The sequence below is a fragment of the Manduca sexta genome, chromosome 18 (assembly GCF_014839805.1).
Source record: "Manduca sexta isolate Smith_Timp_Sample1 chromosome 18, JHU_Msex_v1.0, whole genome shotgun sequence".
NCBI classification, from domain to species: domain Eukaryota; kingdom Metazoa; phylum Arthropoda; class Insecta; order Lepidoptera; family Sphingidae; genus Manduca; species Manduca sexta.
Genome location: NC_051132.1, coordinates 2,828,518 through 2,854,482, shown reverse-complemented (window position 1 = coordinate 2,854,482; position 25,965 = coordinate 2,828,518). Strand labels below are relative to the sequence as shown.

General features: G+C 35.4%; 1 protein-coding gene and 1 non-coding gene across 5 annotated transcripts in view; one reads left to right on the top strand and one right to left on the bottom strand.

Moving 5' to 3' along the window:
- Positions 1-25,965, top strand: part of LOC115453157 (mushroom body large-type Kenyon cell-specific protein 1) — a 214,493-nt gene that overhangs the window by 20,689 nt on the left and 167,839 nt on the right. The gene's annotated exons all lie outside the window — the stretch shown is intronic.
- On the bottom strand, positions 5,915-5,986 carry Trnac-gca. Its single transcript has one exon. It is a non-coding gene; the product is annotated as a tRNA-Cys (tRNA).

Genomic DNA, 25,965 nt, shown 5'->3' with positions numbered 1-25,965 from the left:
TAACTTTTGAGGCCTGTCCTCTTTATATTTAGTCATTGACTAAAGCACATCAATAACTACTAAAAAAAACAAAAGCGTTTGACAGAAAACGAAAAAGTTCTTACTATTTTCTCTTTGTCTATTTATATATACTATACCATCTCTACTGACTAGGAATTTATACAAATTATAATCAATTTCGGACTAGTAACATTATGGCGTATTTTTTACTATGATGGTCGCTATCGTCTATATCCTGCTATACTGTTATCAGCAAATACACAGCGTAGGCAGTCTAAATAATAAATTCCTGTTTATGAATCGATCCGTTCCTTAAAATATTCTTGTCAGAACTCTGCCAAATATAATTCTAAAAGAAAGATGCTATCTATTTAAGTGTTTAGCCTGTTTCTCAACTTCTGAGAAAATGCTATTCGTCGTATATGTATGTTGTCTAAGCCAACCAAATACAAAAGTCACTGTAATTTACGCTTTCAAATGGCAATAAAGATAAAAACTTTTTGACAATAAATTAATCCGCCTTCAAAATCATTAAAAACAAATAGTTGTTTAACTTCCTGTATGCTTACCAATTTCGGAGTAGTGGCTAAGTAAAATGAAATATTGTTTTCGTAGATTCGGTAATGTATTTATGTAGCTTAGCTAGCAATCGAGGGGACAAATATTAAAAAGAATAAAAAGTCTAATTGAGAACCTCGTCCTTTTTTGAAGTTGGTTAAAACGAAACTACACTACCTAATACCATAACTGTCAAATTAAATTTACATAATAATATAACATAATAACAATATCAGCCCTGTATTTATATTGTGCCACTGCAGGGCACGGATCTCCTCTACTACTGCGTACTGGCCTAGTGCGAATTGGTTATACTTCACAAACCCTCAAAATTCTTATAGAGAACTGCTTACGTATGCAGGTTTCCACGATGTTTTCCTTCACCGTTAAAGCAAGCGATAATTCACAAAGAATACACACATAATAGAAAAGTCAGAGGTGTGTGCCCTTAGGATTTGAAGCTGCGGACATTCGTCTCCACAGCTCATTCCACACCCAACTAAGCTATCAGCACTCTAAAAATTTACACGAAATTTGTGAAACATGCCCTCATTCTTCTCTGAATATAGTATAACTATCACACGTCACAGCGTCGGCCGACACTTGACAGTATCTAGCTAGTAATAACTGGATGGCTTGAATGGATCGCACCACACGTCCAGAACAGGAGCGTGCGTGGAGACGACACATATTAAAAGTTTGTTGCGATATTATTATGAAAAGTTTTAGTGGTGAATAAAACGTTTTTACTAGCATTGAGAAATAATCAACGTTGTTTTCAACATGTTCATTGTAGCCAATGTAACTGGACATAATAAAACTTGCCATCTCATATCTCAGGATGGCAACCGCAGTGGAATACCAAACAATACTTCGTATTTGCATTTGCAAATTCACATTACATAAATCCATAGGCAAGGGTTGCCGCTTACCATCAGGTGGATCGCTAGCTCGTTTACTTGGCAATAAAAAAAATGTTCCTACGCGAGCTAGATGACAAGTTAACATGCCGTTCGCATGATAGTAAGCGATACGACCACCCATAAACAGTAGAAACAACATCCAACACCTTGAACTACGAAGTATTGTTTGGTATTCCAGTGCGCTCGCCATCCTGAGACATTAGATGTTTAGTCTTATTATGTGCTGTAGTTACACTGTCTACAACCTCTATGTAGTGACTACATCGATATATATATGTACTACGTACTATATTTAGCGTTCCGAACACTCACTGTGTTAACTGAAGTTAAAGTTTGGTTAGACGACGAATGATGTTTTAGCGCTGCAGCGAAATTTAGTTTCAACTCCAGATTGTGAACAAAAAATTTAAATGGACGTTCGTGTCTACATAATATACGTCAAACTATACTAGTAAATATAAAATATCCTATATTTTTCCTCCCAAAGAAACTCCACGCCACCCCTACTGCCTCGAACTTTTAACTAAATCGCTCCATCCAGCTGAAGCCAAGTGAATTTCGTCGAAATACGCAAAAAGGGGTAGGCGTCGGACCGCAAAAAACGAGCAAAACGCGACAAAACGAGCCAAACCTGGCAGGAACAACGATTGACGAAAAAGGAACATGTGTGCCATGTCCGAGGACGGGGTCTTTTTGGAAAATGCTGTTAGAGTTCCCTAAGGGATTTGTGGAATATCATAAGGACCTTCAGTAATCATTTGAACTCAAATGTTTTCGAATTCTTCTTAAACAAATGGGAGGAAGAAACTTGACAATTTTTTATCACGGAAATATCATTCCTATTAAATGTGCTTCAAAGTTCTCTTTTTCTTAATGACTATTGTAATTGTAGGTTTATATTCAAATCACGTTCATACCAATTCTAAGTAAATCAAATATTCGGAAAACTAAATTACTTGACCTGGCGAAACCCTAGCCTGCTCAACCATTACAGTACAGGCATTAGCCATTTGCCAAAAAAATTGGCATTTAGGTTAATCTCGTTTCGTACGGAACCGTTTTGGTGCAAAAGTTTGAACACATTGCAAATAGCCAGTTAGCGTGCGACAACGCCACCCAGCCCGGTATTGTGGGCTTTCGTCTACTTTGACTGACGTCATTGTAAATTATTGCCATTCTGTTTCAGTTAAAAACCTCTTTCGTAATTCGTACATTTTCAAACCTATTTTTAATGCATTCGTTTTATTACGAAACGAGTATTATGGTTTTGTTCGAGTATTCCCGGCATTAGAGTCTACAGCTCTTAGGGTTGATCTAGATTCCTGTTAGTTAGGAATTTTCAGAATGGCATGAGTTGTTTGAGATTAGCGCTTTCAAATAAACAAATTATCCAACAAAGTTTTGAAGTGCGTGTTGCACTGAGATTTTAGATAAAATATAACATGGTATAATCTATGAACTTCATATATGAAATACCAGCATCATATCTTATGCAGAAATTTCTTCTAAATTATAGCTTTTCTCATCTATTATTTTCAAAACTATATGCGTAGTTAACGTATCGATATTATGCTAATCTAACAAAATACGCAGTAGCATTGCCTTTTATGCAACTCAGATAAGTCTTAAACTTGTGTAATAAAACCATTAACATGTATTATATAATACAAAACCATTCCTCGAATTTCATGAATAGTAAAATATTTTAATGAACAGTCCAGACCAAACTGAAGTTTCGAAGTTTGTCATAAAAAGTTTTAATTCTAATTTCTAAACCACAACGAGAATCTAAAATTCCGTTGCTTTATACAGTTCTAAATTCAAATTCATTTGGCAGTACAAATAAAAAGTATTCAGAATTCTAAATTCGAAAACGCAATAAATAAAAATAAAATTGTCTATGCGTCCACAGATAATCTAAAATCCATAACGTTGCATAGAGCGCGGTGCGTGAACAAGTTAGGTACCAAAACGCGTCGACCTAGATGCGGTGACCTTGTACCCGTTGCACGTAGCTATTAATGCATCTGCGCGGTGGCAAGGACATGAATTTGTTACCGCCGATCAAAACGGGCAGTACATGCATATCTTTGCACTCTGAATTAAAAAGTTTGTGTCAGGGCTGCCAACTTCTAAACATAAAGATGGAAGGATATTTTTATTTGTATCCGTGTTAGAAATTTAAAATATACAGTTTAATAGATTGTTTTGTATTTGGAATTGGAAACAAACTTACAAAAATATAATTTGGTTGGCAATAGCCTGTATAACATTCCGTGAATATTGTAAGTATATTTTATTCGCTTGAAACGTATTTTTTTTTATTTATAGTGGGCTGTAAATGCTTAAACATAATATCTTTTATCCTACAATTAATTTAAACTCATTTCATTCATAAAATTTTAATAGTTCTTTTAAACTTATCGCGAGGTGCGATAAATATTGCGGTACATAATTCTTTGTCCAATAATTTAACAGATGTAAAAATAATATGAGTTCGTTTGTAGAGGATATTATTAAACTCTGTTTTGTACTAGTTCAAACAATCCTTTCACTAATGGAAGCTACACATCCATTATTAACGAAAAATAAATTTATTTAAAAATTTGCACTTTTAATAAAAAAAATAATTGAAGGAACCCGCTAAAAGCTATGACAATAAAACAACCTAGGTAACAAAACCAAACGTAAGCACAAAAACAACGATTCACAGCAAAACGTAACATAAGTGTGACATTGTTAATCGAAAATAAACAAAATTTGCACAGCGCAGTGTCACATTACCCGGAGTAGGACGATTCGAACCGTGGGAACATCGCAAATATTCCAAGCGAAACATGACCTGAGCAAGTTATGTCGACGATAATAAATTAATCCAACTTCTAGTAGTTGCTAAGTAGATTTTAAGATTCCTATGGGAGTCCGGCTTTGTAGAAGCCAGTGCGATGTCAGAGAGCGGAGACCCTGTAGGTAAAAAATGAATCCAACTTCCAGTAGATTTTATGATTCCTATTATGGGAAAGTCCGGCTTGGTAGAAGCCAGAGCGATATCAGAGCATGCAGACCCTGGAGATGCGAAGAAATAACCAGGACCAGGTTCGGTTGGCCGCAGTTATAGAAACTCGTTCCAGGAGTATAGAAGGCTTGTTACGGCACTGATTTCTGAAGCCAAGATGTCATAGAAGGCCCTAGTCACTGAAATTCCTGGTTATTGAGACGGAACATCTTGTCTCAAGGTGACGAAGTGCTTTGTAAAAGTTCTGATGTTACTACTGTCACAGGCATGTCATGTCTGACATCATCAGTGGAAATTTATTTAGCAGTTTGTGTGTCCAATAGTCATTATTTATCGCATTTAAAATAAAATATTATGAAGATAGGTAGGTTTCTGCTGGTAATAGGATATATTTTCTACCAGCCCGGATAGCGACCACCATACACAAGGCGTTAAAACCCGTCATAGTGGCCCACGAAAATATGTCGCGTTCCAAGATCAGCCTGTGCATATCCAGTTCCGACAAGCCGGCATAATTGTGTCAACTGTCGAGGGGTAATCATCTCTCGTCAGTGGGGTGGCAGTGGGGCCACTTTGACATGTGCGTATAAAAAAAAATTATTGTGGATTTTAATATCACAAGATAATCTATCGTAGAACTTCGGAAGTATGTGAACTCTCACTAGGCCAGCGTGGTGGGAAGGCCTAAACCTTTCCAGTAGTATAGCGGGTCCGTGCCCAGTAGAACAAGTTAAAATACATAATGATTATGACGATTACTTCCCACTTGCAATCTCAGTAATATACAGACGTCTGGGGTACAGTCGTAAAAACACACGACCCGACGCTAGAATCACGCGACTATTGTCTTTTTAATTGCAAATCAAATCTTGTTTGATCAGGGTTGCCTGTCAGTTTAGACTGACGATTATATTGATACACGATACTGATAGAGCGGCAGATTCTTACATAAATACGGTACTACGACTACGAGCAACTTATATAATAGTGTAAATACTTAATTCCTTTATCACCCACTTCTCTTCCTTAAGGCGATACCTCAAGGTCCATTTTCATACATTTTGTTTCACCTTTAATCTGGGTAACTAAACAAGTATTGGCAAGTAAAGAATTTAAATTCACGTCTAGTTAGTGATTAGTTCTCGCAGTTGAAAGAAAAACGTAAAAATAATTAATAATCATGGATATTTCTGCCTTTAAAATTTCGTCATATTAAATTAATTTTTTGTTTATTTGTCGGCCTACATGAAATTATTTTGATCCTATTGTGACTTATGGTACAGATTATTTAACATCAGATAACGCAGGTTTTTAGTTCTTTGCTTTTTCAGTTATCAAATTCTTATTCATAATAAAATTTACTTTATTTATAGATACAATACGAATATGACTAAAAAAGGAAATTAGGGAAATTAGAAGGGGACACCCGGATTTGAACCGGGGACCTATCGATCTGCAGTCGATTGCTCTGCCACTGAGCTATATCCCCGTTTTCTAGTTTTACCAAATAGAAAGTGATTTTCAAACAACACCCGTTTACAATTAAAATTTCCTTTTACAAAGTCAATATTTAAAAAGGTTCGTAGTTCAGTTAGTAACAGAAATGGTTTCTGATTATTATGCTTTTACTATCACAAAGGGTTTCCTTTTTTCCGCTACTATTGTAAAGGGTTTAAATCTTAATCTAAACTACCGCTGAACTGATCCATTTTGGGCTAAGATTGGCATAAATTATAGAGTTTTGGGTTCCTCAAATTGAAGTCCTCAAATATATAATATAAGGAATTGTAGGCGCTCTATATCACCTGTGTTTTAATAAAATTGCGAACCTAATTAAGACTTTAGGGTTTTCATTCGGTGAACACAAAAAAATCAAAATACATACTTAAATATAATACGGTATCTATTTGGTGGCAGCCCTATTAACATTCAGGTGAATAGCGCGACACGGTGACCCACAAAATTGTCGAAACTACTAATATTCAAAATGATGCTGAATCTGTTCCTTTATAAGCTGACGCCTATTTTTTGTTGACGCCAGTTTCATAATCATAAGCATTGTTTTCAGAGACATATTAATTATAATATAATATAACACGTAATATATTAACTATTTTTTAAGTAATTTTTTTTAATCTGAATAATATCGTAGGGGTGGCAATAAGCTGTTGGTCGACCAAGGTTGGTTGTAATTTAAACCGTATTTAATTCAAATAGAGTTGAAAATAATAATATGTTCGCATTGTTGGTATGATAACGCAATTGTGTCTAAATTTAATTTTAAAGTTGAATAAGGTCGAAATTTCATTATCACGTCTATAATTAATCCATTAGTATACGCAGTAAAGCCTCAGTAACTTCAAGTTGACCTTCGCATCTAGAAGTATTTTACTACTTATTATTAAGTATATGCCGTTATAATCTGGACTTTTTTGTCCCGTTATACCTAATAAATATAAATAATACAAATATCACCTATCTGAGTAATTGAATCTGCGACCTCTTGAGATAGCTCCGCACCATGGTATCTAACATTCGTATACTGAGTGAAATGGTTGTTTCACCAAGTCCCAACTTATAGAGCCAGGTTATGTCTGCACCATGAACCCAGCTCTACCGAGGCTATACCACTGTTGGACTAGTAGTATAGCCTCGGTCGAAATGTAGCTTTGTGTAAAAACTGACAAAAATGTTAGGCTTAGTTTAGTATATACAGCTAGCGACTTCGTTAGTTATCCAACATTTTTCCCCGATTTAATTAATTATTTAAGAATCGATAACCTCTCTAATTAAGGTAGGTGTAACTAGGAAGTAGGTGACGTTTCCTTTATTTCTACAAAAAGTTTATGTTAAACTCCAGACTGGTACACCGCGACCGCTCCGACCTTGTCAAAATGCAGTTTCGTCTAGACTGTAGACGAATACAAAATGAACTGCAATGAATAATATTATAGCTGTTGATATCTTGCTTGTACTGGAGATGTAGATTGGCATTAAAATATATTTAGTATAGGGCCTAAGCAAGCCTGGTTTATGGGAAGTCATTCCCACATTGCGTTACTAAATTAATTAATATTAATATCAGCCCTGTATTATATACTGTCCCACTGCTGGGCACGGGCCTCCTCTACTACTGAGAGGGATTGGGCCTTAGTCCACCACGGTGGCCCAGTGCGGATTGGTAGACTTCGCACACCCTCAAATTCCTGTAGAGAATTTCTCAGATATGCAGGTTTCCTCACGATGTTTTCCTTCATCGTTAAAGCAAGCGATAATTCACAAAGAATACACACATAATTTTTTTAGAAAAGTTAGAGGTGTGTGCCCTTGGGATTTGAACCTGCGGACATTCGTCTTGGCAGTCCGTTCCACACCCAACTACGCTTTCGCCGCTTACTGAATGAAACCACATTTTTTCCTTAACTTAATATTGTGCCAAAAATTATTAAAGAATAACGATATTTTCCAAGCTGTTTTTTTATGGTTGCTAACAATATGGTATATGTGTATATTTCTGAATGTAAGTGTGATGGCAAAACATGGGTAAACTAGTTTCTCTGTCCACCCCTTCATGTATGAAACGCGTGCCTGTATAGGAATTTATGTCAAATCTTTAAATTCAAGGTAATTTGTGTCAAAATCCTTCAATAAATACTTGTTCACTATTACAAGGTTTCATGTTATATTTGAGGTACAAAATAAATTATGTTACATCACATCTCTGTCCTTTTCAGTAAAAAAAATCAATATCCCCGAAAGACAAATTAAGGGGGAACCATGAATTATTGTCTTTTCAAATTTTTGGCATGATTTTTTTTGTAAATTGAATTAACATAGGACCTTGTAATAGTGAGCCAACGAAATATTGTACTACCTTCGAATCATATTTTATGCGTGCACGGCCAATTGAACCCTTTGAACCTGATGGTAAGTGGAGTGGGGTCTAATAAAATGTTGACTGACGAGAGATGATTACCCCTCGACAGTCGACACAATTATGCCGGCCTGTTGGAACCGGATATACACACTTACATGGGCCTTTATGGCGGGTTTTAACACCTTGTGTACGGTGGTCGTTATCCGGGCGGATATGAAATATATCCTACCACCAACAAAGTCTTCGGGTATGTGTTATATAACTTAGATATATGTCAATAAATTAAAATTTTCCAATTCTATACCATCCCAAAGCCAACATTATCATGGCAATAGTTAATAATGTATATGCCGCTGCAAACAAAGGGCCTGTTTCGTCATCGTGTCCTTAACACTTCCACACTGTTGTGGATCAAATATACCCACCGTGCCTTTAGTATTTCCATTAGATCTCTGTTTATTATTTATTTAAGAATTTATTTTATTTTTTATATATTTATGGTATCGATATACAGTCAGGCACCATAGTTGAACAGACACAAAATTTTAAATCGTTTTTATTCTTTTGTGCTATAATCAACAATCGTTTTTTCTACACTAAAATAAATTTCGAAGGTTTTACTTTATTTGAGATAAAAAAAAATATTGAGATTGAAGTTAATGTGTTTAAAAAAATTAATTTATTTAGCTATATTGGCTGCCTGTATACAGAAATATTTTTCATTTAATGTCCTGAAATTGATTTTGCTAATTTAACCCTTATTCTTTCGAAGGTATGTTAGTTCGTGGAATTCGTGGTTGGAAATATGTTGTTTTATATCACCGAGTAAAATAACAACTTTCTATCTACACGTTCTGAACGGTGGAGGAACAGTGGAATAAAAAGAAATTCACGTCGAATTGATAACCTCCTCCTTTTTTTGAAGTCGGGTAAAAAAATCCTAATATTAAATACTGAGCGGATATAGTCATTTACATACGCACTCTAAAGATCAATTATACCGACCTAAACAATCTAGGGTTAACGCTAGACGAGCTGGCCATTCAAAACATACCATTCAATGCAGAAGGTCAAATGACAAAAGCATTTGTTTTAACACACACACGTGTAGTCTAGGTTTTGTTTTCGTTTCTAGTCAAAAGTTAAAACCTAGAATAATAGATGTTTTGATAGAAACATCCGACTAGACGACCTGTGATGTCATCCGAATAAAAATATAATTGACGTGAGTTGAGTTCCCACATTCAATATTGTGTACGTTGGACTGTTGTTTGTCTTAAATAGGGTTTCATCATCAGCCTATATCTTTGTCCACTGCTGGACATAGGCCTCCTCCAATTTGCTCCATTTTACCCTGTCTTCGGCCTGTCGCATCCAGTTCTTACCAGCGACCTTTCGCGGATCGTCACTCCATCTAGCTGGAGGGCGTCCTACACTAGGTTTGCCCAGTTGTGGTCTCAACTCAAGAATTCGTTTTCACTATCGGTTATCAGCTCTTCGACAGATATATAGTGGACTAAGGCCTAATCGTTCTCACTAGCAGAGGGGCCCATGCCCAGCAGTGGGACGGTATATAATACAGGGCTGTTATAATTATTATTTTATTTTATGTTTGATATAATTTTAACGCAGTGACCTTTTATTCTTCATTCTGAATGTGACTGTATTTAGGAATAAATAATTGGTACGAAGTGCCCAAAATACTTACGAAGAAAGCTTGCAATTACTTAAATATTTTTGGAAATGGTTCATGAGTTTCAAAAGATCACTAACACATTCGAACTTTACCTCTTTCTGTTATTTGTGTTGCACAGGCAATAAACATACAAAATTACAAATCCTTCCTTTTATAATTGATTTCTAGAAGTTTCTCGAATATTTCACAAACAATCATCAACAAGACAGTAAACCTAAATTTTGAAATTCAAACATCTAAATCAATAGCAACATTGTTACGTGATACAAATATTCTCTAGGACAACGTACAAGTGTGCTACAATTTGCAAACAGCCGTGCAGTTAATGTCGCTAATCTATTTAGTTATTAGCCGAGATGCGGGCCCACGGGAAGCCATTTTGCATAAACAAAATCCAATATGCAGTGTGTGTTCGCAACCAAGGCTAAAGGGCTTAATCTGCAAGATTTGTTTACTGCATTGTGCATATAACCAGGCTTTCTTGCTTGCGAGGCATCTTCCGCTTGAACTGGTCTTTTTGCTAAGCAAGAGCAATCATTTTAGCTTAATCAATATTGTAGCCAAATTCCTGGGTCTTAAGTCTTTCTTTTAACTAACAGCAAGCATCATTTTAGATTAATCAATAGTTTTATTTCTTCAGGTGAGGACAGGTTTAGGATCAAGCACGGCTTCGTAATTTTCTATTGTTGATGTAAGATGGGCAGGTGTGTTAGGGTCTAATAGAGGGTTACTGCCGCCTTCAATCAAATGCAACAATACCAGGTTCAATATTTCCAACTCCTTCCTATCTTTCTATTTGATTAATTTCGTTGCGGGATAATGACATATTAGTTTTCCCTGAGACTCGCCGAGCTTCACTGCTCGGTGTCACAAAATGCATGCCACTGCTGATCCTGGCTTACAGGAGTTGTAGTGGTGGGTGTGAGGGCGGGAAAGTCTCGTAATACCAGGGTCGAAGCCAAGCCACTGCATACCTGAAGTTCTGTGTTGATACATTTGTACGTAGGCAAGCAAAATAATTATCTGGTCATTCAGCAAAAGATATATACGTTGTGTTATCAACATCTTCGTGTATGCTAAGACTATTTCTCATAGTAATTGATGAGATTGGTGAACCAACCACCTGCATTAGGCCAGCGTTATCATCACAGCCCTATTAATCGTGAGAATTAGGGATAATGACACCTTGACTATTAACGGGTTAATTATAGACTAGTATCACAGTATTAGATGTAAATTCTATAAGGGTTAAATGGTATAGATTTAAAGATTGCTGTACAAGATCAGTACTAAGTACTTTAGTAAATAATATCAGTAAAATATCAGTTTAGAACTTAGTAAAATCGCTAATTAGACAAATAAAAAAGAAATAAGTTTAGAAGTCAATCTTCCAAAAAAAGAAGCCACTAGAAGAAGATAATATATTAGCAATTGGACCCTGTTAAGTGATCACTGCTGCTTATGCTGGTGGGATATTTGTATCCACCTGGATACCATCGTACACAAGGTGTAAGGCCCGCCATAGTCCTCGTAAGTGTGTCGTATTCCGGGATTAGCCTATGTATATTCGATTTCAAAAAGGCTAATTTAATTGGGTAGTTGAGATTTTTTTAAAATATATTTATCGAATTGTACTTCATCCAAAATCAATCGGAAAAAGAATTTTAATGATCCACGGAATTTTCAAAATCCATGCAATAATAAATAGGTTCTAAAGCTTTGAAAAGTGATGGAAAGGGAAGCTGTCAAATTACAGTAATAGTGAAATGTGACGTCATCTAGTGCCACCGGCCATAACGCCGCGTGAGTGAGAAAAGGACATCGCGATAACCCCACTTTTTCTCACAATAATATTTCAAATATGAATAACTTCTTCTTTCAATTTTGATGCTGATTTCCCAGAAGAATTTATTTTTCATATAATTTTCTGTAGAAATAATAAAGAAATAATCATCTCTAGTCGTCACTCTATCTAGACTCCACTTCGTTTATCAGTCACAGTAGGTTCATTTTGCGATGCTGTATAAAAAAAAAACATCCACAGTACTTTTGAAATCGATACATTGCCTTTAAAGTAGAAAAATACTTCTCTTAAAGGTCCTTAAATACCTTGTCCCACAACTAAACGTGAATGAATTATCAACAAATACGGAGCATGAACCGCAACAGTTTCAAGTTCTCAGTGAAGCTGGAACCCCCAAACTTATTAGTAAACAATTCAACAGGTTTACTTGCCACTCTAGTATGACCTCTATTGTCACACTCTCAATGTGAACAGCAAATTATGTATGTCGTTAACATGTAGTTGGGTATGAGAAATGTGGAAGTTTTGGTGACGTTTAGAGTCAAGCACAAGAATGTTGCCGATATATTGTGCATCATACCGAGTGCTGCAGCTATTGCCTATTGAAAAAATATATAATTCAAGAGAATAGTAATTGATAGGTTATAATATGCCAGCTTTAGCTGTCGACTTCGCCCAAATGAAATTTAGTTTGTAACAGATATAAAAAAGTAATTTATTCTGTTTCTTGGGGTAAAAGCTTACTTTGTACCAAATTTCATCAAAATCGGTTCAGTGATTTAACCGTGGTAGCGTAGCAGATGGAACTACTTTCTAATTTATAATATAAGAATAGATTTTATCACATTTCAGTCAACGAAAAAATATGCATATTATTTTACACGTACAACCCCACCCATTTCACAATCAACGTATCGATCAATTCTGTAATTTTATCAAAATCCCTCATTATTCCATCAGCAATTGTATCCAAATAACTTCAGTACCACACAATTCTTCCACCAGTTACAGAGTCCTCCTAAATTCAGCGTCATCTTCTTCATAATTTTATCAAAATTCATCCTTCCAAGTTACAGTCGGGTAAACATCCAGTCCACATGCAAGGAATATTCGGTACAAAGGCACAGGGCCGTCGCCCGGTCACCGAGCGATCTGTTTAACCCCGGCTATTGATTTTGCCCGGCCCACTTCTGTCCCACCCTCTTTAACAATTGTGCAGTCGCGATTGCTTGGCTGGGTTGGTTGGGTTAGGTCAGGTTTATCAACTGTTTTGGTTTGGATTTGGATTTGGATGGAGTGTCAACTGCTAATATAATGCGTGGATAGTAGGTAGTGTTTTGTTTGTAGTATTAATAAAGGTAAATATAGTTTTGCTGTTCGGGACAATAAATGATTCTTTACCAGTTTTCTTCTTCTGAAAATGTCTGGTACACATGAATGGTCAATCATGCTAAGAGTCCGATGTTGAGGATAAAAAAAAACTTTTAATGATATCGACTGGTGTGGAAGAACATTGATGTTCATTTCATTCCTCAAAGTCGTAATCTTGAGAATTTTAATTACATCTCTATTTATATGGTATAGCATGTGAGTGAATAAATGTATCTCTATCAATTTAGAGATTCCAAATATAATTAGCAATGTCTGGTTTGCATAGAACACCACCAGTATCAAAAATAATGATGAATAAATTTTGATTATATACTAACACTGACTCAATAGAACAAACTCTAATAGCCCTGCAATCCACATATCAAACATTTGCTTACCAGAAACAAACAGTAACAAAAACGCTTGTGCAAAGTTTGGTACGGAAGTTGGCCGGCGTCTCGGCGCGGAATCGAAGAAAATCAATAGAATGGAAGTGTTTTAGCATGTCTGTCTGTATGGACGCAGCGGCTAGGAGCAACAGTTAGCGTACACCGGCGCGACAGTTTGGATAGAGGTCATGTTTTTGTTTTTAAAGTGATGCTTTGTAGTCTGGGGAGGGAAAACTACTATTATCGGAAATCTATCAATTGATTAGTCTTCTTTGCGGTTTCCGCTGTCAGTTTTAAAGTAAAAAAATCTTTAACCCTTCTTTAATTTATTGCCTTTCAAAGCCGGGAACGTATTAATATTTTTCTGATATATTCGACCTTAAAAGCACGTGCCAATGTCAAGGTTGCGTTGATTTTAATGATACATTTGCTCATCTTCTACTGAAAAAACATATCTAAAGGATCTTCGCAGTTCAAACCACAGATCCCATTCTGTCCCATTAAAAATAGCCATTATTCCCAAGCCGTACCACATATCATGTTATGTATCAAATGGTAAATGTAAAACACATTGATGTATACAGAACCGGCGCGACCTTGCGCGAGAGACATTGGACAAATGCTAATGCGGCTGAAACTAGGTTCAATTAAATTTCAATGCGGACAGCCATTAGGCAAGCCAGTTTCGACGTAATATCTATCTATCAAATAGTTCATTTTATAAATGTAAATTTGTGAAGATGTTCGATGTTAGGAGTAAACGCAGAGCTGCTGCAGGAATTACATGAAATTTGGCTCATGACCTACATGCTAATAATAATATTGTAAAAATTATAGTTTATACAATATTATTATTTTAAGGCAGATAGTGTTACGCGCCAATCTGGATCTTATGGTCTGACTTTGGAAGTTTTCACTAACTCTAAGCTAACTACATTGTCCTTGAGTGTTGTTGGTTACTTGCGATTCTGAAAATATTTTTTTATGAGAGTAGGGCTGTGTGCAGACTGAAAACAATTTTTTTCGAGAGAAGCGCTATATGCAGAGCTCGTGAGAGGGTATCAGAAACTTAAGATATAAATCTAACATCCTATTTAAAATAGGATACAATTAGATAATGATATTTAATTTAGTTTAATTATTTTGTCTATTTTCTTTCTCTTCTTAAAAATAATTTCTTCTTAAATCATAACAAAAGTATTTTTTATCATCAACATCGGATTCAGCATCATTGAAAATTTATATGTACACTCACCCACATAAGTAGCTGAAAGAAATCAAAATTTTAAATCGCCTATACACTTTTGTGTCTTACCATCATTTTCTTTTCTTCGAAAATTATTGAAATTACTCACACAAGGAAAAAAACTATAAATATAAACTTTTATAGGCGATTTGAATTTCTTTTAATACTGGCTGACTGTACATCGGGTATGCTCAAAATGTCTTAATAACGGAGGTAGAATTCTTCGTATTGTATTGAAAAATCGAACAAAACCATGTATGACTTGAATTTGAATAAAATACGTAAAATATAAGTCACACCTTACATTGTTTTTCTCTACTGCGTATTGTAAAAACACTTATTTGTAAACGAAAATGTTTTTTGTGACGTTACAGTTATGGTTTAAATTAGGACGCTGTTTGGAGCGTCATATATTTCCCAGTACGGGAATTTCAGGATAATAATTAAGCCGTGAATAAATCAAACAATGAAACAATTTTATGGCCATGATGACTTATTTTTGAGTTATATTCAGAATACTAGGAAATGCATTGCTAAGGAAAATTGTCCCAAAAATCACGTAGGCACATAAAACGCTGTGTCACAATATATCATGTATTTTGTTAGCCTAACGTATTTTGGACACCATCTTGGTACTTTAATAGTACACGGGATAGTATTTTAAAATCTTTACTTACGAAGCTTAGTCGAAATTATATACTTTTGACTAAGATATGAATTGTTATAAACTGTGCTAAAATACTTAATAACTTAGTCAATATTAGTAAAAATTATCAACTATTTTTTACTATTGTAAAAAAATGTTATTTTAATAATATTTACTCGTGAAAAACGAGACATTGTGTAACACTATTTATAGAATAATAATATTTTTCTGTAACCACAATCACGCAAATAAATTTTCTTTCATTTCATTTTACGACTATGACACTCCATACATTCGCTTACACGGGATATAATATAGCAATTACTATACACCAATCTATATTATACTTATGTATGCTAGCGTTTTCAATAACTATTGAAGAGAAATTAAAAACATCCCTACTTGATAAGTTTAGATCGCTCATGAACTCTAGTAAGAGATTCGAAAGAACATACTTTACCTTTACGAATGCTTGGAGGTTTCAAAAGAGAGCCGAGTGGAACGGTTCGGCTGGTCTCCATAATGAGGAAGAATAGGCTCCCAGAAACATTTCCTCCTCGAAAGGTTATAGATGTATTCATCATTGGTATTATGGGAGTATATGTGCAATGATTTCTATCATCCGATGACCAAATTAAACATTTGTATAAAGGTGCCACCCGACATCGTCGTCATAGCCTCAAACAATAAGTATAGATTCAAAGGTACATTAAACAAATCCGGTATTTTTTATAGTTTCTGACGACCACTGTGTCGTTTCGCATGAATTATATACGGTGTGAATTTTTTAACAAAAGCAAAAATGCGCCGTTTGCAAGACATTTGCCCGCATTCCCATGCTTTCTACTCGGGATCGATTGGTTTTGGAATTGTGTTTGCTGTTTATATCATTCGATTGTTTTATAAATTGTTAGAAATCTTGGTTAATGTTTGGTTGTAATTGTTTAAAGTTCTTTTGTAAGTAAAATAACAGCTGTTCTTGCTTTGTTCTAATGTGCTAATATTCCCAATTCCATAATTTTAAGACTTTTCACCGCAGTTTGAAAAAGTAGAACAAGAAAGACCCAGAATCTGGAACTAAAGATTTTGTTATTGGGTCCTGAGACGGAGATTTTATGATATAATGCTTTATTTGGATTCGGAAAGTTATTCCATTTTTATAGAATAAGATCAATACTTTTTTTTCGTGAGCTATTGCTGTTGTTCGTTAGATACTTTTTCTGAATTTAATATGATTGGTTACATTCCGATAAAATTAAATCGTGTCGGAACGTGTAAAGTTATCAAATAAGCGATTATCTACTAGCTTCATTACATCATTAGTAATGAATTTATAATAACGTTAACCTAGCATGTGTTAACTCATTTACATTACTGCGTAATTGGAAATAATGTTTATATTTCTGTAAAAATCCTTTTAACCTAATACTTTTTTATCTGCCATTTTATGTCGCCGTCCTGAGTCATGAGATGTTAAGTCCTATGTCTAGTAGTTACACTGGCTACAATGTCCTTTAAACAGGAATACAAAAGTGACCATACATTGTTGCTTGGCGGCAAAAATAGACATTGCGGTGGTACCTTGGCAGACTCTCACATATGAGAGACCTACCGAAGCCTACCTACCTAGTAAAACTTTACTTGAATTCCCCTAAACTATTGGAAACCGTCATACGTTTTTAAGACGCAATATTTTTCTTTTATCAAACTACTCATTATGTATTTAACCAGCAATTTATTGTTCAGTAAAATTATTTACGAGGTCATATTGCTTTCTAATCCATCCTTGATAATTATTATGGTTTAGCTTTGATAGTATGGGAATTGACAACCGTTGGATGCTTTTGTTTAACCTAAATAGGGTAAAAATCGATCAGTTGATTCACACAGCGTATAGCAACGTAGTGTACTTATGATGTATATGAAATAAGTTTTTGTATGTTATCCTTCAAATGTTAGGCAGATTGATCCTTAGGTTGAGAGCTATATCTTGCTAATCTGACTATGGACTATCAGTTTATTTTTTTCGCGGGGAAAAATCGCCATATCGCTACCATCAGGTGGTAAGTGGAACGGTTATGTTGGTTTCACCGGTCTTACGGTCCAATGTCGACACTCGGGAGTATAGTATCATCCGAGCGAGCATTGGATCGAGTCCCTAACCCCTGTATACCCTACACCTACCAACCCTAAACCCGTGCTCTCCTTCGTCGCATACGGGACGGTCTCAGTATCTTGTTGTGCTGAGATAGCTACGCGAAATTGTTCCTGATGGATTAGCAGGACCTTGCCGACCCTTACAATAATTTTGATTTCTTCATAATTTTCTTGAATGTTCTTTTTTGTGTTTCGTATAAGGGTGTTTTTATTATCTACACAGTTTAGGGTCTGTTTTTTTTTGACGGTAAATTTTGATTATTTTGATTGTACATATGCCTTTTAACTCCAAAGGGGTAGGTAGAGACACAAGTAGTGCAACCACTTTCCACCACTTTGTTAGTATTCTTTATATTATAGGCGTTTAGTTTTGGAATTTTTTGTTTTCGATGAAGGAATTGCTAATAGACTTACACATTTTAGTCTAGAAATATTATGTGATCTGGGTATAATTTTGTAGACCTATAGGTCTAATCCTGCCGGACTCCAAACGGCTTTACGTCGGTAGTATCACGAATTTGCATCGCGCATTCTGTCAATCGTTGTATTTCAAACAATTGACAGTTATATAAAATTTATATTTTCGTTAAGTTTTCTTAAATTTTCTAATTTCTCGCGCTTTTTTTTTTTGATATTTTTCTTTCATAAACACCCTCTCCTGACAATAACAAACACAACAAAAAAAAAATAGTGAAATCGGTCCAGCCGTTTACGCGTGATGGCGTGACCAAGGGAAATAGGGATTCATTTTTATAAGTTTTATTTTAAAAAATAATATATTATTTCTACACTTGGTGATGTTACCGGTATGGTAAAGTGCAACTGCATCTGATAGTAAGCAGAATGGAATGTCGACTGACGAAAGATGATTACCTCTTGGCAGTCAACACAATTATGCCGGCCTGTTGGAACCGGATATACACAGGCTGACCCTGGAACGCGACACGTTTACATGGGCCACTATGGTGGCTTATAAGATTTTGTGTACGGTGGTTGCTATCCGGACGGATATAAAATATATCCTACCAATAAAACAAATACATTTTCAGTGAAAAAGTCTTGCTATACAATTTGGAATGGGGCTATATAGATAGTGTTATTGTGCATTAATATCTGGGTAATGGACTAATCATAACAAAAGCAATGCCCAAGTACTAGGTCATTGCGTAGGAAATGCTTTATAAAGTTCGAGTAATATTACTACTATTGTAAAATAAAGTAAAGTTGGGCAAAAAGATATTGGGTTATATTTTGATTGCTTGGAGTCTGGAATTTGTGTCTGATATGGCGATAGGCTCGCCACTTATCACATCGTGGTATGGAATACACACGATGGAAAGTGGATGCACAAGTCTGCCAAAAACAAGGAAATATAGTTTAAAAAATAATCACGATCCAAACTGCCGTGCGACTGTGCACGAGGTGTACCACCTGTGGCTTCGTAAATTTAGTGTATCTCCGTCTCTCTCCCTCTCGTAAAAGACAACTATCGCCGTCCCTTTTGCTCCTGTTTTCACAAATAAGTTGCATCCGAAAACAACATAGAAAACACAAAGCCTCGTGCAATTCAATGCAGTTCTTAAACCTTTTGAAATAGAGTTTAAACTGGTTTGATGTAGTTCAGTCTGAAAATTCTTTGTTGGACAAGCTGAAAGTTTCAGGCCGGTAGTTGGTACGAAATGCTGAGCCACGTTGTATTCTCTGATTGTAATATAACGCGATTTAAAATAAATAGTGCTGTGGAAATATCGATATTTTGTTATCGATACATTTTAATACTCTTTCATAAACAAAAGGAATAGTTACAAGCTATTGTATATTCTACGACTTCTCTGAGTGCTACTTACAGCGTGATACTAACGATTGAAAAACAGCTTCGCCAAGTTCCAATGCGACATATCACATATTACTAAACATGTATCGGAATTTCTCGACTATTATAACTTAAAATACCAAAAATATAAGCGTAAACCACCACTTTTAGAATCACCATGAATTGTTACACCACTATCGATAAATTAAGTATGCATCGATACATTCCCATCCCTACAACGTTACCGGGTTACCCGTGTTGCATTTTATCCGCGCCAACGTAAACTGCCCGGTTTAATCCTTTAACGAGTCGGTATGTTGTGAATCAAGCGCAATGATAGTCCGATACTAACTCGTATGTCTTCGAGTAGACGGAGTAGACCTTTACTCAAATATTTCTCTAATAATTTCTTATGTTTACGCGAATGGAAGTATTTGTCTGTTGTAATATTTAAAATTGGATTTTTTTTCTCGCATGCTGATTTGATGACGTTTGATGGTTAATGGACTGACTTAGATCATCTTGTCACTAATGTAACATTACGTTACGGCCTTTTTTAATACAAGGCGAAGTGATCTCACTGCTGAATCTGCATGCTGTATCATGAGAGGTGATTACCCCTCGGCAGTTGACGCAATTATGCCGGCCTGTTGGAACTGGATACATGGAGGACGATCGGGATGGCTGAACTAGATTTTTCAACAAGATTAAAAAATGTAGTTGCAAAATTTTTGATATTCATATTACTTTTGTCGAATTATTTTATTATTACTTGAAAAATATCCATTTAATTCCCATGTTGAAACAAATCATTCGTATCTATATCACAAAACAATCTAAAATTCCAAAACCTACCGACTAAATCCGCAATAACTATTTCAATTATTGACCCTCTTTCGGAGGTCTATTCGAGCTACTAAAATTATTTGTATAGAAGCGGGTCTGGGCTGGACGACGCCGTTTTCTAAGGTCAGGGGTCACTTTCTCTCCATACTTGGGCGCTCGTTGCATACCGGATATTTTCCATCATTTTTCCGTTTATAATTAGACGTTTATGGTCATTGTTAGAATTACAAAACGGTTTGAAGTCTTTACTAGTGTCCTGGGAATTGAACTTTGGCATAATTTCTTGGTATTTTAGGTAACGAAATCCAATGCTTGATAGTTTTGGGTTAAATGGGTTTTTTTGAGTTCTAAAATTGGAATTCCTTATTAAAATCGATCGCATTTCATACATATCCTTTTACAGAACTCGATTACTCGCCATTTTTTTAAGAAAATCATAGTTCTATCGAACCTCGAACCCTAGACCTTTAAGTCATTCATTATCAAGCAATAAAAACATATCATCGGATGGTTTAGACCTTCAAATAAAAACGGACATTCTAAAAATCTAGAATGTTTAAACTTAACCCTGCATTAGACTTCTAAACGGCTCGATTCGCAAACCAGTTGGCCTTAGATCGACTTTTCCACCGCCTGCGCAGCGTGGCAAATATTTAGAGGTCAAATAAATATCTGTGTCGGCAGTCAGTTATTTAGCGGTTGGACCAATCACAATCGTTTGTACGCGAGAAGATTCGTAAATATACAATAGACATTTGTCTATATTTCAATGATTTATGGAGGCAAATATCCCATTCCTAATCATTGTTTTCTTTATCTCTGGGATCATGGGTCCTTGGAAATTATGAAGATTAACAGACTGGAGAATATAGAGAATGAAGCTGACTTAAAAAAATTACATTATGATACTGATGCTTTGTTTTCTAGCTTAGAGTAAAAATAATATATTGCATGAACAACAACCAATAATATGTTTCATCAAACTGTGCTAGCCCAAAGCATTTCCCCCTACCCCTAGGCTCAAGCCTTATGCTGCTAAAGACATTCTTGCATATCTTTAGCATAAAAAGTGAATTAACTACCTCGTCTAATGTACCATAAAACAATTTCATCCCATTATGGTCTACCGACATTAATACAAACAAACTCCTAATTAGAATTAGAAAAATAATTGCCCACATTAACCTGCCAACGCCAGTCATTTAGAAGTGGAGACACCTGCAGCACTTTATATGCACAACAGGACGTCGTATCTTATTATAAAATCTATTAGAAAAACTAAACCGGTTGTCTAATTAATAATACAATGCGCGGGAGTGCGCCGCCATGTTTACGGGCCGACCAATCACGGCGCGCGCTTTCAATGTCGTGAGCAATGTCAAAACTGGATGCTTCCTAGTAAATCGAGTAGGACAGTTACTATGATAGATAACATTCGGTGGCCATTTTGTTTTTCGACGCTCTTATCTGACCCGATAGCGGGCGAGCGATAAGTTTTGCAGTTTAGTATGAAATGTTTTATAACGTTTATGCAAATAAAATTTGAATTTTTTGCTGTCAATGGAAAAGTAATTGAATTTGTTAATTAAATAGAAAAACTACGTGTATTTACAGTCATATAATAAATTTAATGTAAAAAGAATATATTCTCAGATGTATTACAACATAAATAGACAAAGATACGACAAATCATCAACAGTAATTCCCCGTGCATTATTTAGGGAAGGAAAACCCCAAGTAAACAAATATTTCCCACTTTTCAATCATCTCAATTATATTGGATGTATCACGTAATTGACAAAAACATCATTTGAGAGGGATCTATTATTTTAAATTAAGGTTTTCCTTCCTCGAATATAACTCAATACAATTTAAACCAAATACAACGCTCAAAATGTAAATTAAACATAGATGGAGACAGAAAAAAATAACTTTAAATACATCTCGAGCGAAGAACGGGGAGAGAAAGACACAAAAATAGACAAAAACCACTGCAGTTATCTTAGCTAAAGGCCAGCCAAAAGGGTAATATCTCTTAATAATTCGCCACGAGAATTTTTAATAGCAAAGCTAAAAGGTGAGTGGTAAAAAGACGGCACTTGCGCTCAAACGAAATTCCAAATGCTTATATTACTATATTTTGTAATTAGTAAACATTGCTTGACGGCAGAAATAAACAAAACTGTGACTTGGTTTCTTGCACTAAGCAATTTGTTAAATCTATAATAACTGTCAATTTCTGCCAGTCAGTTCCAATACAAGCGGAGCAGAGTGCTGAAGTTAGTAATATAATAAAACAAGCTGTACTGACGTCTGGAGAAATTACCCTGTCTATAAAAAAGCCAATTATCTCGCTACACAATCAAGCCAAACTGGCAGTTTTGCCTTACGGTAACTGCAAGAGTTCTCTACAAAACACTTGCGTATAGTTGGTACACTGATAACTACTGATCCTGTATTGACGAAATTACATGAGAAGGTTGGAAGCTTCAATGATTGTCCCTCATTGTGGCATCTAATGGAATAATTATAATGCATGACACTTTTGCCTGATTTATAAGTGTATAAAGACTGAAAACGTATGAGGCTGTTTCATTTGCCATGCGTTGTATTATTACCGTCATAAGAGAAACAGAATCAAGTTTATAGCTCGATGGTCAGTTCTTTTTTTTATTGCTTTGAATGACGAAACGAGCTTGCCGGTTCTCTGATGGTAAGCGATACGACCGCCCATAAACAGTAGAAACACCATATAAAACCTTGAATTACAAAGTATTGTTTGGTATTCCATTGTGCTTGATATCCTGAAAGATGAGATGTTAAGTCTTATTATATCCAGTGGTTACACTGGCTACAATGTTCTTCAAACCGGAAGAAAACACAGTGCTGCTTGGCGGAAGAAATAGACATTGCGGTGGTACCCAGGCATACTCTCACATATGAAAGACCTACCACCAGTTTAAAATAACTTCATAAATACAGTTACAAGTAAACTGTAGTAAAAAGTAGGTACGTGACCAATACGTGAAGTTGAATGACCTTTGATTCTTCCCTTATCTAATAACCTTTACCAATAATGTTCATTTTCATTGACCTTCGGGTATCTTAGTTGACTTCAAACTCACACATCAGTGTCCCGCGGGCTATTTTTGCATCACGCGTGTTAGGTAACTCGAAAGGAATTGGGTATCACACTATTATCCCTCTCAGTAGAGGAGGCCCATGCTCAGCAGTGAGCAAGTATATAATTCAGGGCAGATATTATTATTATTATACTATTAACTGATTAGCTTGATAGAAACAGTAATAATATATTTAATGATGAATGAAGAAAGCTGCGTTTGTTTCTAATTTTGGTTTACTTGGATATTGAGAGTGTATTTCTGAGTGTATTTTCTGTGTTCAACAGCATATTTCTAAAGGCTAAGACGTGTACTTCTAATGGACGTAAAGTCTATAGTATAAGTAATTGAAGTTATAGATTTCGTTGGAATTAAATGGGTATATGTAGTTAGATGAATTTGAAACTATCATAAGTTTCATGCAATGAGTTGCTGAATGTGTTACGTCAACTGTTAGAAAGATCTTCGATAACCTTTGTACTAGCCTCAGTAACTTTCTCATCTTCGCCTCTTCCCGTTGCATTTTCGGGTTCGTTCCCAACCATCCCTCAACCCGTTCCCTCCACACCAAAGTAACAAAACATAATACAAAAAGTATTTGAATAATATGCAATCATACTTCATAATTAAAGCGCAGGTATTGTATAATAAGTAATAAAAAAACTGAAAGCACGAAAAATTGATAAAGGGTGGATGTGATAAGGTGGCAACCCCCGGCTATTGATCGGGGGCCGCCACCCCCGGCCCACCCTGGGGTGTATAAGTATAAAAAGCGTAACAAATTTTCGTCTTAAGAAAAGGAAAAGAAAAAATGTGTACAGCCACCCTGGGGGCGGGGGTCCGTGCAGGGTGGGGGATGCATTTTTCTCACCCTCCCTCTCGCTCTTGCCTCGAGAACGTAAGATGTTACAAAGGATTCTTTGTTAGCGGGCGCAGTTAATTAGATTTGGGGGCAGACCGATTTTTTTTCGGTCCATTTTTTTGTACTCTCAATGTGTTATAAAAGCAATTGTTTTGCAGATTTGAAAACCAGTGCCGACGCGAGGTCACCAGATCTTGTTGCAAAAATAGTTCACCAATTCTTTAAATTATTTTACAGATGACAAAACTGGAAATTCTATTTAAATCTTTATGAGAAGTTCGTTAGTGTTGAATTTGTTGTGCTGAGACGGCATACGTCGCGAATGGATCTTAGCACTTACGAATGCACATAGCACCATATGGGATATGGAATACAACAAACCGAATTGTTTTCTTCTTTAACCCAAAAAGAATTGATTATAAATCTGGTCATTGATTATGTCAATCAGGTTTTATTGACATTATGTCAAATTTTTAAAAAGGATTTTATAAATTTAAGATCTAAAATACAGTTTACATATTTTTGAACAAGTCTTACCATCTACTAGAATGAATTACCAACTGACGCCCTTTAATATTGCTCAACATGTAGCCAAACACGTTGAGCAACTTTTGTCTCATTACAACATTTACAGCATTATTCAACATACTACCTAATGCTACACTTAAACATTGATGTAGGTTACCAGGTCCCTAGGTCCAGACATCCCCAACCTAATCTAGATAGCGTTTATCTTTAAATATGTCTTGGTTCGAGACACAAAACGACGTCGACGGTTGCCATGGCAACGCGGTCCTTCGAGACCAATTCCTCCGTCCGTTGGATTCGGAAAATCAACTTTTATTCATTTCTTTGTTATTTTAAGTATGTATTGTGTTATATTAAACTATGTTTTCCAGATAATAAGGTAGTACGTCCATTGGATTCTTTAAGATTTTGTAAGTTTGAATCACATCACAGTCTTAAAGGGTTATTTACTTATATAGTGGTTTCTGGAGCCCGAATAAGTTTGTACACCGAAAACATGATTTTTAACTAGTGAATTAGAAATTTAGTTTATGAATTGCTTAGATACTGAACTGTTATTTTGCATTATTGATAACGGAAAATAAACTAATTGTTAAATTAAAAAAAAAATGTCAAAAAATACCTAAACTAAAATGTTTATGAATTACTAGAATGTTCTGTGATCGCTTGCCGCATTTGCATGACAAAACAAAACGCAATAGTTAAAAAGCAGTCAATAGACGTTTGTGAAAGGTATTGAGATGTAGGAATGCAAATGGAAACGCGGTCAGCGGGCCGCGCGTCCTGAAAAACGCTGAGTTGCCAACTCGTGTCGCACCGAGCGTTCACAATGACCAGTGGCAGCCACTTGACATTTTTTTGTTTACGAATTGAATATAAAATTATTCAAATTTCGAATACTTTTTTATCGAATTATTATTTTTAATTATCTATTTTTAAATTTAGAATTTAATTTGTTTTTATGTTTTTTTTTTTGTATCGCTTCGTGGCTGTGAAGTGATAGGTTGCGTAGGTATTCGTATTTAATTTTATATCAATTTGCTGGGTTTTTATAGGTGCTAATTAGGAAGATTATACTTATTACTATAATTATTACTAAACATTCAACAAT